The sequence below is a fragment of the Coturnix japonica genome, chromosome 37 (assembly GCF_054131305.1).
Source record: "Coturnix japonica strain WE chromosome 37, WE-NBRP24, whole genome shotgun sequence".
Lineage (NCBI taxonomy): Eukaryota > Metazoa > Chordata > Aves > Galliformes > Phasianidae > Coturnix > Coturnix japonica.
Genome location: NC_140699.1, coordinates 4,865,558 through 4,884,417, shown reverse-complemented (window position 1 = coordinate 4,884,417; position 18,860 = coordinate 4,865,558). Strand labels below are relative to the sequence as shown.

The window sequence follows — 18,860 nt, the reverse complement described above, 5'->3', positions numbered from 1 at the left end:
ATCTCGCTAGACCCTCAGTAGCTTCCAGATACCCAGACAAGAATAAATGCCAGGATGTTCTTTCATTCTTCATTGTCAGAAAGGATTGCAAGATCATTTTTTCTACAGACTGACTGAACTTGCTCTATCTATCCAAGCCTTTTCCATCTTCATATTAAATTACTTCCTCATATTTCTACATCAGGCTATGATGAGTACAGCATATGGGAAAGTTAATAATGAAAAAGCAAAGAAGTTAAAAGTAAATCTGGAGTTTTAAATTTATTCACGTTAAAAAGCCAAGTGCTACTTTAAAAATTATTTCCTATGTTTTCACAGTGTTATTTCAAAAAATATCTCCACTAAGAAAGCTAAAAATCAAATGTGAGTTGAAACTTTTTTAGTTTCATATGATGTTAATGAAGAATCTGGGCAAAACAACAAACTCTGAACCCAGATTGCAAAGTCTGTACAACCAAAGGAAACAAGGGGGGGTACCTACTGGGGGTGATGGCTGACAGGCAAACCGAGAAGAACGTGAACCCGAAGTACTTCAGCCAATAGGAAAAGGGGGAAGGGCTCACTACTGTTGGGGTATAATGATAAAATAGAGGCTGTGTCCCTCGGTACTTTGAGACATTCCACAGGGGAATGCCCCAGTGAATTCAAAATGAGAGAGCTGAAGATTCGCCTCTGTCTCTTTTTGGGATGATTGAATAAGCCTGCTGGAGCAGAAATTTTCCAAACAACTGGTTCAATGGTTCACCCACAGGTCTTAGGAGAATGGGAGGAAACTGGGGAGAGGCTTATGCATTTCTTTCTGCCTTTCTCTTGCCTGTGACACAGAGGTAGTACTGCAGCATGCAGAAAGGCTGCTCTGCTGAAGAGTGCTGAGCACACTGCCAGCTGCAAAAAATGTCATAGTGTGAGATTTAAACAAGAAAAAACAAATTAGTTCTCCTCACCCTATCTTGGAATTTTGAGGTGTCTGTGGGACTATTTTCTAAGGGCTGGAGGGCTGGAGGTTTGTGTTCTCTTCTCTCCTTTTGCTTTTTAAAAGATAGCTAAATTTCCTGTGGGATTATGTGGCTTAAAAAGCCGTAAGAGAGGGAAGTCTGAATCCTCGGGAGCAGTCATTGCCCTGCACAATGCAGAATGTGCAGGCAGGTGGGTAGGAAGGCTGTTAGTGTACAAAGATTCGTCTTCGTGCATTTTCATCCTGTGAGGACTGTTCAAAAGCTGCTCTTGTTTAAGGCAATTGCAGAGATTATCATTGATGAAGAGTGATTTAACAGTTCCTAGGTGCCATACATTCACTGTGCTGGCAATCCGGGCTCTCCAACAGCCTCCCCAAGGGTGGGCCTACAGCTGGTAAGGACATGCTTAGAGGCGGCATTTTTTCTGACTACTAACTTGAAAAAGTTGGCCAACTACTCCTTGGTGTGAGCAAAGGAGGGACATCAGAGAGTGAGGGTGGCTGCAAGACCCCTCCCAGTGCCACGCTGGCCCCTCTGCCCCAACAGCTTTGTGAGGCCTCACCTGTGGCCTTTACCCACCCCTGCCTAGGCCCTGTTTCAGCCCTTCTGAGGTCTGCACCAAAGGATAGCTGCTACAGATCATGCAGGTATGTGTATGTATGCTGTTTTGGTGGGTACCTAGCTCTGTTTAACACAAGTTTGGTTGGAAAAAGATGTCTGGGTGCCTCCTCTCTCCTGCTCCACCATGCAAGACTTGCGCTATGCAGGACACATGGCTGGAACTTGCCTGCTTGATGTGCTAAAGCTAGCCAAGTCTCTGTTGTGTCAGCTTTATAAGTCAAGAGGAGCTCCACCTGAGGCTTTCTTTTCCTTTCTCTGGCCAAGATATCTCAGCCCTGGAGCTGCCAGCTGGGGTGTGGGTGGTAGCCGGTGTGCAGGACTCCACCAGAGCTCGCTGCTTGCTTTTCCCAATGTTAGCAGGGAGAGCTGAAGAGTTTGAAAGGAAAGAGGATAACTTCCTCAGTTGGAAACTAGGGGTGTTGGTAACTCTGGGAGTCCTTTCTAGCCTTGTATTTCCCATCCCCTTCCCCTGTGGGAAACCTGAAGGAGCAGAAGTAATCTACTTCCCGCTGCTTAGCTGTATTTATTTTCCACTGCCTGCCTCTCTGCCTGCAGCACCACTAATGTTCCCAAAGCACCTGAAGTCATTTATTTTCTACCTCTGCCTATGGCAGTGGTATTGCACCCTAGAAGGTTTTTCTTGAAACCTTCTGGGCTTTGTTGGGTGCGCTCTAGGCATGTGAGAAAATAAATGGGCATAGAAGCAGTATGTGTTAAATCCACAGCGGGTGTCTAGACTGCCAAGGCTTGTATATGTTTTCACTTCTAATAAGTGTACATAGATATATTACTAAGTATCTAGTAGACAAACATACTCTAGATGCTGGAAACTTGCTGCTCCTATGGTCCTCACAGGAGCAGTTTGAACAGCATCACCTTCCCTTTATAAACACTGTAACATTTCTCTAAGAACTTAGATTACTTTTGATGCTCTCCATTTAATTAGGAAAATCTCTGCTTGTTTTACAAGCTTTTCTGGGTCATCCAAAGCCCTGTGTGAGAAAAGATGCTTGGATGTTGCTGGGGTTGTGCGGGTCTCCCTGCTCTGAACTGAGCTATGCATGCATAGACCAAGGTTCAGCATTTTGGTTAAGAGGAAAGGAGCCAGTCAGCTGCTTTTTCAAAGAATGATGAGGTTTAGAGTGATTAAATGTCTACAAGCTTCTAAGGTAACAAGGCTTCAATTCTTCTGTGATTATAAATGGCTGAGAGTCAAAATGGGACTATTTATTTCCATGAGTGACTGCGTAGGAAGTGCCTAGTTCATGCTGTGAATAACTTGTGTCTTTCCTCTTCTTCATTCCCTCAGCTTCTGATGGTCTCTTGCAGACGAACTTAGACACATTTCTATTAGCTGTCCCCAGCTGGTGTCACTGGCATCTCCTAGATCTACACCAGCAGTTTTTTGGCCTCAGTCATTAAAAAATACATGAGTAAAAATACGAGTCACTGGCTCCAAGGTGGACATAGTGAGCTAGGCTGCTTTCCCCAGTATCTAGCCAGTCTGCATCTAATGGTGAGCCTGCAACCAATAAAGTCCTGAGGAAGGCACATAAGATGTAAAGCCTTCCCCCTCTTATTTCCCTTGGACTGTTTTTCCCATCTTTCCTCATGTGTTTTGCTAGCAGAAGCACCTGTTGTTTGTCAGACAGCTACTTAAGACTTAGGCTGGAACAGGCACATGATACAGTCAAAACTTTTGTAATTTGAACTCCTATGTAACTTTCCTACTTACCACAGGGGAGATAAATCCTCTTACCCACCTGTCAGGTAGGCCCAACAGAGCAGCTGGAAAGAAGAAAACAAGCTGTGCATGACCATCCAATCCCTGCTGACCATTGCGGGTGTTGCTGGGAGCATGCTTTGCTTTCTCCTGTGTAGAAGATATTACCTGGAGCTTTACCTCTGGGGTCTTCCTAGGCACTCTGGTGCTGAAAAGTCCATTCTGCTCAGCAAAGTCATCAGAGGTGAAAAAAGCAGTTTGAGCAATTGATAGAGCTTAAAGTTACAGATGAAAAGGGAACTTCTCATCAAAGGCTTCAACTTTTTCTATAATGTTGCTGCCCCCAGGCTTGCTCTGCTGATGACTCTCTGTTGGCCTGTGCTCCTTGGGGTCATAGGAAAACTGCTTTGTCTGTTGAAGATGGGGGTGGAGGAGGAGAAAATAATAAGTTGGTCTTTCTTTTTTCTTATTTTTTTCCTCTCTGGAATTGAAAAACATGCAGTTTTAGAAGACATTATGTCAGTCTGTTCCTGCTACGGAGCAAGATTAGTGTTGTATACAAATGGAGATGTTAGGAGAAAAATGTAATGCAAAACAAAGTCTTGTTCCCATGCAAGCTAGAGTGGCTGCATAATAAATACAAGGCATCCAGTCTGTGTTTAACATGCTTTTTTGAAGCCATGAAAAAACCTTCAGTAAAAGTCTCCTAAAAAGCTATGAAATGAAAAAGTAGCAGCTGATTCTTATAAATGTTTCTTCCTGGAGGTTTATGTTTATCTTCAGTATTTTTGCTTAGGATTGTTTGACCCTCACACAGCCCTGTGCAGAGGGCATATATAAAATCAGAACAGCTCCATTTTGAAACACGTGGGGTGGCTTCTGAGCTCACTGGCTCTGCTGTAACTAACACTGCAGCACCTCTCTATCTCTCTCTTAAAACTGAGACATCAAAAATGTTTTCTCCAGCCTCCTCCTCCTGGCCACACTTCACCAACATGTACCTTGCAGAAGATGAGGGATAGCAATCCATGAACTTTACGGCTTCAGTGCTGGGGTTGTTCCTGGGCCAGCTGCTCCTCTGGGTCCTGCTGATGGTCAAGGTATGCATCTCTGGAAAAAGCTGGCTTCTGAAGCAAGAGGTATAGCATTGAGACCTATTTGAGATCAGTTCAAGTGCACTGATGAGCTGCAAAGCAATAAGGCATCTAGTAGGAACACGTAAGGTGGTATTTCAGCACTTGCCAAGGAAGGGCATTTATCTGCTATTAAGTCAGCACCCATCAGGATAACAACTAATTGAAACCAAAGGGACCGCTCACAGCGTAATATACCAGGCAACGTGAATAATGATAATACTATTTGGCCCTCAGTTAGTCATCTACAGTTTCCTTCTAGAGCTAGAGAGCTCTGGCTGTATCTCCTGCTGCTGCATGTGGGCTCTGTGTGGATTAATTTGTGCCTCTGAAGAGGGGTGACTGCTGCTCATGTCTGCAGGTGTTTGGCCCAATCTTACCCCTTCCATTTAAGAACTGAAAAATCAGTTATTTTTTTCTTCCTCCTTTACCACAAACTATCTGGGGTCTCTCAAGTGTCTCAAATAAATCTTTCTGATTTCTCTTTGTGCCTGCTAAATTATGGCATCTTTACTGCAGGATAACAAGCCTGGCTGCCTCCCAGCTGGTTTCTTTGCTGGTTGCCCAGCTGTTAGCCTGACCAGAAAGGTGACATGGATGTCTGTCACAACGCAGGGTTTGCCTTTTCTTTCACATTACTTATGTTGCTGTAAGTATACTTGATGAGGTTCAAACACATGAAGTCTGTGGGAATGAAAATTCCTTGTTATTGCCCATTAACATCTATGCAGGGAGACTGGTACTCAACAGTACCAGTGGATGGGGATTTTTTTTTCTTACTGCTGGGCTTGTTTCTTTTTGTAATATATCTTCCTGGAAACTGATTTTGGTTCTCCCGTTGCTGTCTGTGAACTTTAACAAGTAGACAGACTACTGTGATGGCTGCTGCTGCTGAACAATATTGGATGAGCAGACAGGGTTAGTGCTAAGTTTTGGAACACACTCAGCATGTGCCCCTTGAAGTCTGGATTCTTTCCTGGGACTTGAGGTCCTTCTGTGGACTGCTGCTGTGGCATTGCCTCTGCTCATTAGATTTGATACTTCTGTAAGTATAGAAAGGTGGCTTACTGTTAATAAGCTTCTCTGTTAATCTCAAGCATGTCCCCTTACTGTGTAAAAGCTCCTTGCAAACATAGACTCCGAATCTCATCTTGGCTGTGCTTCTTCGTTTCTGTTTGTGCCATGCATTGCAGTAACGTATCATTTTCTGAATCCTGCCAGGAAGAATGTCTGCTATTCTTCATAGTCTTCTTTATAAGATGGCTTCTGTAGTGTTAGTCCTTGCCTGCTCTGGGAAACAAATACTTTGCTGACAGTGTTTTCACTGATACATCTTGCTGTACTATTTTTGAAAGCTGGTCTCGTCTTTGCACTTGGGCAATTCTCCCTTTAGAAAATGTGACAATGAAACCCATGTGGCACCTTTTGTTTTCGCCATACCTGCAGATGAGTCATTGGTAGGAGACGCTCTCAATGAATTTTAAGTTTGCACAGCACCAAATGAAAGTACTTATTTGGACACTTCCAGTCGATGTTGTGCTCAAGCACAATAGCAGCAATTAACTTGAATGTGATTATTGTGAGGTCTGGTTTTGATCCCACCAAAGATGTCCTCAAACACATCCTGCACTGTGAGCTACCAGATCTGAGGGTGGGAGGGCAAAGCACAAGGATGTGTATTTTGGCCACTTCTGAAAACAGAAGCATCTGGATGTAGATTCTGTCTAAAGGTCTCACCCTGCAAAAATGTCAGCCATCATAGTACCAGATTAGATCTTCACTTAGCTCCAGTATGTTTATCAAACTGCAAGGTTTTGCTTCCCCCATCCCCTGCTTCTGCAGTCTAAAGCTGCTGAGGAGTTTCATAAGAATATGTAGCTGTAGTTCCTGTAAATGGGTGAGAAAAATGAACTGCCAACAGTCGTATACTTTATCAATTAGCAGACTGGAGCTGGAAAAAAGAATTATGCCCACCTGTCCTCAACAGTTTCCTGTTTACTGGATTTATTGAGCCCATTCATCTTGACTGAAACATACATCTGGATATGCAGGACTGCTGCTTAATATGTGTGAAGCGGGGGATTTAAAAATCAATCATATTGAGGAGCAACTATTTTCAGTCCTTCACTCTTTCACATTTCTGCCTTTTCACTGTGTTCTCCAAGCTGTGAAAGCTTTTAATTTCAGTGTGTTTGACTGACACCCCAGAGGATGTGACTCATGAGTTAAGGGATGGACAGGAAGTGTTCAGTGGTTTCTCAGTAGGGATACATCTGTCCTGAGGCAATTCTCCTTTTTAAGTGGCAGGGGGCTTTAGTGGGAAGAAAGGAGGTTTTGACTAGGAATTATAAAGGGTATCTAGTAGAGGCTTCTAAGAAAAATGCTCACATAAATTCTTTTAATTCTGTGCTAATAGGGACTTGTCAGTGAGCATCCAAAGGTAAAGTTTGGCCAAGTTTGATCAGCACAGAGAGCAGAAAAGGATGTGGCAGCCCAGAGTGCCTTCTTTCCCCAAGTTTCTCTGGTTGGAAGAGCCACTTCTCTGGTCTTGACAAGAGGTCTAGAAAGAAAAAGACAGATTCTGCCTACACTAGAAATAAAGCTATGCAATATGCCTACGTTCTGACACAGAGCTCCATGGGCAGTTTTCTGTGGGCAATTTCTTATTCTTTCCTTGCTTCCTTATGCTGTTCTCTTTGTCATGGTGTCAAGATGTCCTGTGGATTTTATGACTTGAATTAGCTCATGCTAAGTAATTTACCTGAATGTTAACTATATAATAACACAGGGGAGGTTCAGGTTGGATATCAGGAAAAGGCTTCAGCCATGGGGAGGCTGGGCACTGGAACAGGCTCCCCAGGTCAGTGGTCATGGCTCCAGACTGCCAGAGTCTTAAAAAGGTCTATTGGTCAGTTTAATCCTACAGCCTAAGCTGACTAGAACAAGATATGTTGCAACTATAATGAGTCTATTTATTTCAGTGTATTCTTATTTATTTATCTTTCTGTTCCATGGGTTCAAACTCAGCTATAGCCCTAATCTATTTTATATATGGTATTCCCTGGCTTCAAAGTTTTGGTTCAGACCCCTAGGAAAGTGCAGAGAGTTTCTCCAGACAGAAATCCCTTCAGCTTTCTGATGTGTCATGGAAAGACTTTTTTTGGGTGCTCATATGTGGAGCCAGTGAAGCGTTTTGAAGCGTCCCTCACCTGCAGACCACTCTTCTGACTGCTTTGTGAGGGAGACGCTGGGTAAGGGATCTGTGAAAAGTAAAGCAGCTTGAAGCTTTTCTTGTGATCTTGCCAAGCGGGATAAATGGCTTCCCCATTTAAACAGGTCAGCCTCTAGGAGGTTTCTTTTCCAATTGGCTGCTGTGTTAGGGCACTCTGGGAAGACATTCTGTGATGTCTCGGAAAAGTTCAGAAAATGCATATAATGTTTCTCAGTGTTAAATTCTTTCATTACCATTGAAGGAACTTCTGGGATTTTGCTTTTTTATTAAAGAAGTCTACAGGTGTGTAGGAATCAAACTTCATAAGCTTATGAACTTGAAGCAAATGAACGCATTTCCTCCAGTTTCCTATGGCTCTAATCTCAATAGGCTTTGATAATATAAGAACAGGGAAAGGACAGCTTGTGGTGATGGACAGTTTAATCTCACCTGCCTGCTGTGAAATACACTGGTCGATCTAGAGAACTGCAAAGTATAAATTGCCTTTTTAATACTGATAAACAATAAAGGGGTAAACAAAAACTTAAGGAAATATTACATCCTAATTGTAGTTATCTGCTGGGATCAACAAATCTGGTTCATCCCACAGCTTCTGCTGTTTATTGAGTCTCTCAGCCCCACAGTAATTATTTCCTTAGCCCTTAGTTTGTTTGTGCTGTAACAATGGCTTGAGGATGAGAAATTCTGTCCATGTTTATTATGCAACCAAAGCAGCTGACCAGCTAAGTATCTGTCTGATTTTTTTTTATCAAGGAGTTTGTAAGCAAACTTATAATCTAAATGATGCCCTGATGTAATGTAAAGAAAGGGAGGTGATGGATAATCCTCTACCCCTCTCCATCCCATTCCTTACAAGTCAATAAGCTGCATTCCATGCTACTTCAGGCTGTTTGCATGGAAAAGAGGTAAAGAGGGAATAGACTGAAATTATGTAACTTGTTTAATCGTAGAATTATAGGGCTGGCAGCAATGCTTCAAGTCTCCCTCACACCCAGCCTTTACTTGTGCCCTCGGAAGAAGCAGGATCCTTTCAGAAACTCCGAGCTGAGTCTCGCCTCTCTATCACAAGGCAGAGATGGATCTTACCAGATTTTCAGGCTGATCTGATGAAAGAGAGATGGAAAAATGCTACATCCTGTCAGTTTACAATCAGGCAGCCTCCAGGTGCCACAGCTTGGGAGTACAAACACCATGAAGAGCATCTGTTTGAGAAGATCTAACGCAGGGAAAGAGAATGAAATTGAGACTGGGCAGAATATCAGAGCAATGTTTCACAGCAGTGAGGACTACTGAGTATGACTGGGAAAACAGCAGAAATGATCTTAAGAGTGGGGTGATAACTATGAACCAACCCATGCACACTGCCCTGTAAAGGAGGAGGAGCTTGTTATCTGCCTGGTGGGGAAACTGTACATCAATTGGTTGTTTGCAGTCTAATGAAGGATCCAAGTGTGCTGCCCAAAGGTGGACATTTTCACTGATTTATGCCAGAGGAAGACTCCTGGTAGCACTTCAGCTCAGTCTGATTTCAGTGTGTTGCACTCATGTCTTATTCTAGTGAATTAGGCCAGAGTAGAGTCCTTTGTTAACATAGGGTGGTCAATTGTATTTTGCCTGTAAAGCTTTATTTTTTATGCCTTTTTCTCCTTTTGCTTCAGGATCCCAAGTCCCGAAGCATTTAGAAGAGCAGGCTCAGTTACAAGCACTGTAAGGGCAGTGGAGATGTGTGGCTGCTTACAACTGTCATGGACAGATGTCATGGGAGCTCAGCATTTTGAACAAGAGACAGGCAGAGCTGTGCTGTCATGTCTAAGGAATATGATCCCCGTAAGAGGAATGATATCTGCTATCCTGTAGGGCATCATGTTGATGGGTGATGTTAGCCTCTGAACTGCTTTTCATGACACTTGAGTGGGTCACTGGTAGCTCCCCAAAGAATTAACTGCTGTGGTGACGTGGGAAAAGATGTCTGACCTTGGATAGCTGGCCTTTGTGCCTCAAGCACAGCAGCTGGTGTCCTCCCTCTGCAATTGTTTTGTGGGAGTCTGGGAGGGCAGGCAGGCAGGCATGGAGACATCCCTTTCACAGAGCAGAAAGGGGCTTGTCTGGCTGTGCTTGTATGCTTGAAACGTGGAATGAACTTAAATATCCCCTTTAACTTTCTTAGAAGAAATCCCATTTGCATGTTACACCATTATTAGCAGAGGCAATGGGACAAACACTGGTATCCTGTTAATTATGGGCATGCTAATGATATATACTTCTGCAGTCAAATAGCTCTGTAATTCTATTTCCTGTCTTAATTTTGTGCTTTGCTGTTTGAAATGTTAATGAAGCCAGAATTCTCAAAGGTCATCCTCTGAATATATCGGCTTTTTTATTTTTTATTTTTTTATTTTTAATTTTGTTTCAGAACAATTTAAATGAGGTTTTGTTCTTAATGTTGCTAACAATGTTAACTTTTCTGTTTAATTAATGAAGGTGTAGGAATATGCCTTGGCCCTGGTCAGCGAGCTAAATGAGAACAGCTCTGTGTTCTTCTCTAAACCATTCCCTGCCATTTTCAGCCCTGATATGTGTCCTGTTGCCTTGTTTCCCCCAGCAGGCCCTGCCTCTTTCTCTTCAAAGATGACATGGAAGAATAGTTAAAGGAAAAAAGAAAAAACAAGAACAAAAAAAAAACCAACAGAAAAGTGCAAATTTAGCAGAACTGAGCATTGCATTTTCCACGAGGCCATTTATCATCCTCAGAAAGTTTAGGTTCTTCACAAATAATAAAGCAAAGAACTGGTAATTGCAGTTTTCGGCTAATTGGCAGAACTGTGTCATGCAAAAAGGAGAATTTCTACACTGCCTTTGCTGACGATACTTGAAGGTTGTTTTAAACTTTCTACTAAATTAAGTGATTGTCCCTTGTCCGGGTTCAATGTTAATCCAACAGGTGGGGTTTTCATTTGTTTTTAATACTCTTAGATGACGGGGAAGTGGCAAGTGTAAGAGGTTGTTTCCACCAACTCGATTTGTGTGATAAAGCTCTCCAGGTCTGTTGTATGCACCTTCATATTGTAAGCTAGGTTCTGCTTTCTTTTTCACTGGAAAGCAAATGGAAGCTCTGGGTTATTTGGTGCTTTTGTACATGACCATACAGCTTTTTGGTGCCTTAAATACCTCTCATGCAGCCAAAGCTTCTCAGTGGTTAGAAAATGCAGGAGCCGTTTGTCTGGCTTTTTTCAGTCTGAACTGCTGACAGTTTCCAGCTCTAGGAAGCTCTCACCTGGCTCCCAGTGTTTAAGTCTCTGATACAGTGGGGCTGAAAAGGAACTGGCCAGGGGGAGGATATGCAGGTATTTGTTTCTAATGAATTAATCGAAACTGGATCAGAAGGGAGTGGTGGAATTTTTAGCTAGCTAATCTATCAGCTGTACTTGCATGTACCTACAAATCTGTGCATGAGAGGCAAGCCAAGAGCTTCTGCAGTAAACTTGCTATTTTTCACATATTTAGATAGCGTGATCATCCTGCATGTGGAGGGCAAATGTGTGAGTGGAATTTTACCTGCTTCTAATATAATCAACAGAGAGTTTGCTTACTTCTCTCATACACCGTGAAGGTGACTTTGGTCTACATCTTACATTTCTCACTTTACAACTGAGATTGTCAGTGTCTTTTAGCTTCACTGCCTAGGGCTGGATAGTTCCTCAAATATTATTTTACAGCAAGTGTTTCCACCTACAGCGCTGAATTTGCATGTTAGAGCACTTCAAGGGCAGCTTCCCAGCCTACAGATCCTGCTGTTCAGGTAGATAGAGGACAGTTAATCAAGTGTCTGAATGGAGTTCAGCAAGCTTTGCACAGGTATTCCTGCTGTGTCTCAGTGTCAAAATGGGGCAGTATTTACCCTGTGGTGAACAACCCTGGATGCAGATATAACAGCTGCTTGGGGAGGAGTCTGTGGCATTTGTAGCTCAAGAACACCCACTAGTTTAAAACCAGGGTTGTGGCCACATAAACTTCTAATCTAACACAACTGGAGAGACTATAAGCCTCTTAAACAAGCTTTTCCTGGTTTGTGGACATCACTTGTCCATCAGCCGTGGTAGTAGAACTGCCCCAAAACTGGGGAGGAGAACCATGCTACTGGTTAATGTCTCCTGCAACACTGCTGTTCTGGGGGGTGAGGCAGTTCGATTATCTGAATGCTTACTACACTGATATTGCCAACTTTTCTTTTTTTCCTCCACTATTATAGATCTAATCATAAAGTCCAGCTTGTACCCAAAGCACTAGCACATCCATCAAGACGCATTATGTTCTCTAGGGCTTTTTATTTTTATTTATTTTTTTTAAATAAAGACTGTATATTTGGCATTATATAAGAAATCAGTTTTGAGAGAAGATTGATGTTTTCAGCAGATTTTGGTATTTTATGATATTTACAAAGCCCAGAGAAGTGCAGAGGGAGAAAAATATGACTAACTTTTCTTGAGTACTCCAAATAGTTAAATTGAAGTGAAGCTCTTTGTTGTTCCCCAGCAAAACAAAAACAAAAGTCTCTTTTGTTTTGTGTGGTAATTATGGATTTTCATGAGCACTCCTTGGTAATCAGGTTTAATGACACCAAACCCAAATCACATTATAGTCATTTTCCAAGGCTGTGTTGGAGACATGCCACATTAACCCAAAAGAACAAAGCTTTCGACGACAAGAAGAGTAAAAAGACAAAGGGAAGCAGCAAAGAAGTAAGATTTTTCTTACCTGTGACTGTACCCTTTGCACAATGTGATGCTGCACTAGAGGAATAAGCACTGATAAAAATATTGGAGAAATAATGTTGTCCTTGGATATCTTGGGAATCTAAGGGATAAACTTGTGTAAGGATTTACTCTTAATTTTATCTTCTTTACTATCATGTCTATTTGATTAAGCTAATAAAAAAACCGTGCTGCAGGTTGCATTATGTTATTTTAATATGCTCTTTTTCTTCTTGCTTGCTAAGCCTGACTTAGCTCAGTTGTCGAGTGCCAAGGGTTATGGGTTAGACTGTTCTGTGAGCTCATGAGCTGCAGAAAAAGGTTGGGGCTTGGTGGGTTGGAGGAACTTTCTATAGGAAACTAATGGGGGAATCTCATGTCTGCTGTGATGAGTAATGCTTTAGCAGATGCGCATGAAATGATGGAAATAGATCAACTGTACCACCACATTGAGCACTGAAAATAATTTTGGAAAGCCTGTCTATCCAGGCTATCCAAATAAAAACTTGATAGGAATTTCATTGCTGAGCTGAGGAGGGGATGTGGTCAAGAAGTAGGTAACTTAAAATTCATACAGGGAGCATGCTTTAACATAAATGCATGTTTTGAGTTCTGGTAAGATATGAAGTGTGCACACTGGCACACTTGTATCCATTTTTCTATTATGTCATATGCACTTATTAGTGAAAACCTCCACGTAATTTTTAATATGTGCTGAGTGAGTAAGAGAACTCTCAGTGTGAATTTTCCTGCACTATAACTTTTGCTTTCTGGCTTCCACAAAGCACCGTAAGGACTTCATCTGTAATTAGTGAGTTGTTCGCATTGCTGTAAAGTGGTAACCTGCTGTAGCTATTGTCTTCTTGGCTGTACACAACTTTCAAAAATATGGTCTAGGATGTCATTATTCTTTTCTTTGTGGTTCAGAAAAGGAATCCATTTTCTTTGATAAAAGACCCATTGATCTCTGTGATCTATAAATCATTCTTTCAAAAGAAGCCCTTTGAAATATCAATTCAAGGTATTCTCACAGAATATAACTTTATAGCTTTTTCTAGTGATGGAAGATAATCCTTGCGCCTATCAAAAAGGAAAATCCATACTATTTTTCATTGAATTTTGTGACTTTAGTTGAAGCTTTCTGAAGGCCCAACATTACCATCTCTAGCCTTGTATACCATATGAAGTCAAAGCCTTTGTGTCAAAACAGCATTTCCTTACCTCCAGCAGAGCTTGAGATAATTGAATTAAAAACAGGACTGTACGAAACAGCACTCCTTGCAGCACTGCAAAGGCTTAGCACCTTTCATGAGGAACACTTGTGCTGTGTGTGATTTCTTCCTATTTCTATTTTTATTTTATTTTATTTTATTTTATTTTATTTTATTTTATTTTATTTTATTTTATTTTATTTTATTTTATTTTATTTTATTTTATTTTATTTTATTGTCTTTTAAGGAACTGGTTTTCCATTACTGTAAACTGCTTTAGGAGCCCTGATAAACTCTCTCCATAGGATGCGTTTCTTAGATGCCAGCTTGGAAGTGTCTTACATGCAGTGGAAATACCTGATCTTGCATAAACCTGTCCTGGACAAATCTGCCTCTACCAAGGCTACAGGCCAGGGTCTGCTAAGACTGTCGTATTTGGTGAAACAACTGGAGGGGAGGTGGTGAGTGAGTGGTGTCATCATGCTCTCACACCAGCTGTCAGTCCTGTAGCTATCAAGTTTTTTGGCATAAGGGTGCATTCATGTTTCTCCTTATGCAATAAAGGACTGAGACTTTTCTTTGTATAATCTGAAAACCATGGCCACATCTTCAAGGAAAGAACAATGTACGATAACAATGCTGGCTCTATTGCTAGTGGAGGCTAGAGAGCGGGCCTGGGGTGGCTGCCTTTCAGTGCTATAAGTAATGAGCAGTCCTTAAGTGAACAGTTTAGAATTCCTCAGAGACGTTCAGAAACCTGCTGCACAAACCAAGGAATAAACGCAATGCAGCTCTTTTACATAAATAATCCTTTCTGCTTCTAATCTTCTGATTTATTCCCGTGGTGGCATATTGTTTGCGGTGTTTATCTCAAGGGATTGCTATTGATCTCTATTGAAGTGCTGAGGAAATGCATTTATCTGCATGAACCTGTGTCACTGTAGAGGCGCTCTGTGTCTGAGTGTACAGTTCTCCTCTTCGTGGTGATCACGCCTTATCTTTATTTCTCTTTTCCCTCCTCAGTTTATCTTTTGGGTGGCTGGCGCAGAGCAGTGGAATGCTTGGTGTGGTTTGTGAAACTGATTTAGGAAGTCAGCAGTGCTTCTAGTCCAGATCTTACCTCTTCAGTCTGTGACCTGACTGTGGATATAATGTGATTTGGTTTGGTTTTTTTTTAATAACTTTCTCACAGAGACATCTATACTTCAAGCATGTTCAGTGAAATTGGGGCACTCAGTAGAGGAGGGGAGAAGATGGTAGTGAGGAAATACTACCCAAACTGCATCCTTATTGAAGCTAAATAGGGTATTCCCAAAGGTTGAGAAAAGGACCAAGATCTGAAAGTAGCTGGAGTGCCATGCAGAAGGGGGAGGATTTTGTAGCAAATGTGTCCCTCTGTCTGTATTCTCCTCTGAGAATGTGAGGTCTGAAGGATTCTTCAAAGAGCAGAGCCTTCATCACAGGGTTGTCTCGTCTAAAACTGCAGAATAGAGTGAGAAACCTCTTAGGTCTGGTCCTCAAATGAGAAGATTAAAGAGAAAACCACACTTCTATTTTTGTTCATTTGTCCTTCAACATTAGAAACAAGGCAAATGTTAGATTTCTGTTAATTTTTTTTTTTTCCTGTTATTTTTTTTTTTTAACCTGGCTTGTATTATAGGAAATGTCAAGGTAACTGACCAAAGCTTTGGTATCATTCCTATGGGTTTTCCTGCCCCTTGAAAAAGGCAACTGAGCAGTTTTTGTGAGACCTAACATCCTGAAGATCCAGATCCAGAGCAATCAGATATGTCTTTGCCCCATTGCACAGGCTGTCACAGCAGCTGGCTTCAGGGCCTTAGGCAAAAAAATCTCCTTGGTCTTCAGCAGGATGCTGTGGAAGGAGTCTGAACTCAGATGAGTTCCTTAAAATCACCCGTAGAGTTCTCCTTCACATTTCTGTAAGGAGTTCAGATGCCATTTCACTGTCTTCCTTGGGATAAGTCAGCTTTGCTGTGGAAATCAGTGAGGCAGGCCATATCCTTGCTAGTTGTTCTGCAGAACCAACCTGCTTGTTCCTGTTGGCTGGGTGAATGGGATTTTGGAAAGATGCTTTATGTCTTTGAAGTATTTTTCTGGTTAAATATTGTTAATCGTCAGAACTATTCAGTTCTTAAGGTAATTTGTGGGTTTCTTTTTTTCTTTCTTTTTTATTTTTTATTTTTTATTTTCTTTAAATCCATTAAAGGCATGAAGTGGAAAAAATTCTTTGGTTCAAGATTATTCAATGTAATTAGAACAGTGTCACTCATCTTAGTAAAATCCTCTATAAAAGTGTTTTGTTTTTTTTCCCACTCTCGTTAAAACTTAAATCCATGATACATAGGAAAAGATACAAGTTATTGTTCATTTACTCTGTACCTCGCCATATAATATATTCCTAGAAATAGGAGGCTCTTGGTTTTAGTTTTATAAGTTGAATGCAGCTACTGCTACTATAGGTTGCTGCATGTATGGGAGGCCTGGAAGTGCTTTCTGCTGGTATCGGATTAACTACCTCTGTAATGTATGAAATCCTCATGTAAAGGATGGCTGTGCAAGAAGTGTGGCTGGGATGTGAAATATGGATTCACTGGACACCATTAGGCAAGGCAAGCTGCAACGCTATTATCTGCTTGTAGATTGTCTTTAATACCGGAATACATGTTGAGCATCCTTCTGGCCATCAACCAGATGCTGATTGTGACTTGTTGATTTCTCGATTCCAGCTTCAGCCATGACATTCCAGGCTATGAGGAATAAGTTACTCTTACTACCAGTGCTCGGGATGATAAAGAAACTGTTATTGTTTTTCTTCTTCTCTGCTTTTGTCTTTAATTTGATTGCATAAAACCTTATTTTTCATTTTCTATTTTGTTCCTGTAGATCTCATGGTTCAGTGGAAAAGAAATCATGGGATGCTGCTTCCTTCTGCAAGCTCATCACTTTAAATTTTGATCATTCGAGTTAGTATTATTTCAAGGACTGTTCATTAATTAGGATTTGGATTGCCAAATGTGACATTGTGCCTTGTGTAATCATGTATCAACATATCAATGACTGTGCTGTTCAGCAAACTCTAATAGCCATTTTGGGCAGATAAAAATTACAATAGAAATTAAAAGCAGATTTAAGTAGTTTTATGCTTATGCTTTATGCTTATGGCTGCATATATCTAAATTTTCCAAGTGTTTCATTTGATTATTCTGGACTCATCTATTATTATTGAAAGATTTTTTCCCCCCTTTTCTATGCTTCTCATGACTTTTTTTTTTTTTTTTTTAAGTATCACAATTTGTTCCTCTCTCTGTGTGATGAAGAGACCTCCTCCTAGTTTTCTTCACAAAAGTTTGGCTTGCTCTCCACTTGAATCCTAGGAATGAATTTCATTTGTAGCCTGAAGATCCATAATCATTCTTTGTCTACATAGCTCACACCCTGTCAGAGGCTGCTGTTTCTTACAAATTGCTGAATACCTGCAGTGTTTTGCCTTCTTTCTGTTTGTAATGATTGTGTAACAGCTTCCACCATTCCCTAAGTGCTATTACTGTAGTCTGTTCTCAGTTTGCTGTGCTCAGTCTTGCACTTTAGCAAGCCTTTGATATTTCCAGTTGTCCCATGTGAAGTCTCCAACAGGCCTGATTTTACCTACCAAATACCCATTTTCCTTGGCTTTGTGAGTTACCACTCATCTGACAGTCTCTTAGATGGAACTCTATCCCTGTTCCTTAGTGAGGTTGGTGCACCTGGCTGGATTGCCAAAGAAGTTTAAAATGAAACTATTATTTGGAGACATTTCTCCCGCTGTGCCATAAACTGAGGTTTCCCGTGAGCCCATGAGAGGTTATTAACAACAGGCAGTCATGGAAAAGTCTGTTTCGCAGGACACAAATAAGTTCTATGAAATATAGTCCAGTACATTATTATTACTGTGGAGCAAAGGAATCAGGTTTTATTTGTATGATCTGGAAGCTTTGGTTTTTGGCTGGATAGAATGACTGGAAGATACTGGGAGAAGCTAAATACCAGTAATAAACACTCTTCTTTAGTGCTTTGAGCTTGTATTATATTTTTCTGTATGTTTGTCTGTTTGATATGATTGTCATAACTCAAATCCATTTGTTCTTAGGTGTTTAGGAACTGCTGTGAGCAGCTACAAGTATCATCCATTTATTTGCTCTCCTACAGGAAGATGTGTAAGAATACGAAGTTGCCTGAAAGAGACCTTTCCTGAAGTACTGATTTTGGTTCTCACTCTACAATGTGACAAAGCCACCTTCCTAAGACCTTCATCTACAGGTAATATAACATCAGCTGAGTCCATGGTGCTGCTGTTAGATGCAGCCAAATTGAAAATGTATCATAACTAACAATGCACATTGTACATCAGCATACTGAATACATGCATATGACACAGTCTGTAGCTTGGGATCTCTGGATTCCACAGGTTGGAGTATTGGGCACCATCACAGGTTGTTTACTCACCTGTATGTAATGTATGCTCACTATTTAGCAAATATGATAAATCTGGTATCAAGTTCAATGATATGGTTGGTTGAGAGAATCAGGCTCAAAGAAGAAGAAATGGTATCAAAACCAGCTGTATTCTGAAGTGCTTTTGGGGTCCTACAGTTGATAGTTTCTGAAGTGCCCAAGCAGCAGGTTGTTTTTGTTTACTTTAAAGCTTGTTGCCTTCTGATTATTTTCTTTCTCTGGTCACTTTTTCTTAAAGGGAAATAATCTGAGTACCAGGTTTACCCACTGTATTTGTTTGTGCGTAGCTTCTTTGCCTTGTTCATGTTTTTGCTTGAGGGGAATGTTGTCTTTGGACTGACTAGGTACTTAGATATTTCTCCTATGTTAGACAAAATATTGTATCCTTTACAGGGTGGGGAGTGCTACCATTTAAGACGATGGAATCAGTCTGTTCCAAAACTGTTTTATATGCATTAGGATCAAGTTAAAGAAGTTTTTTTTTCTGTTGCTATGACCAAACTGTTTCGGTAGCTTTGGACCATTTGCATCCTCATCTTTGTATATTGTCATTCTGAAGTCAGTGTTTCTACTGCAACACTGGAGCTTTTACAGATTTTGTATTGAGAAACTCTTCCTCAGTCTGGGAACGTATTTCTTGTACAGTCCAAATTATATTCACAAATAACTTGCCTTTGTGTGAGCCCCTACCACCTCCGTGCCTCAGCATGCACCGTACTTT

At 41.1% G+C, this 18,860-nt stretch overlaps 1 protein-coding gene across 7 annotated transcripts in view; it reads left to right on the top strand.

The window, feature by feature from the left end:
* Nucleotides 1-18,860, top strand: part of LOC146754996 (receptor-type tyrosine-protein phosphatase T-like) — a 396,275-nt gene that overhangs the window by 16,088 nt on the left and 361,327 nt on the right. For 5 of the 7 annotated variants that reach the window (XM_085526589.1, XM_085526588.1, XM_085526587.1 and 2 more), the window contains one exon: nucleotides 17,834-17,944. The gene's annotated coding sequence lies outside the window, so the exon portion shown is untranslated. Of the gene's footprint in view, nucleotides 1-1,568; nucleotides 1,604-4,070; nucleotides 4,401-17,833; nucleotides 17,945-18,860 lie in introns of those variants that run through there. The other 2 variants (XM_085526586.1, XM_085526585.1) reach the window with 2 other exon arrangements.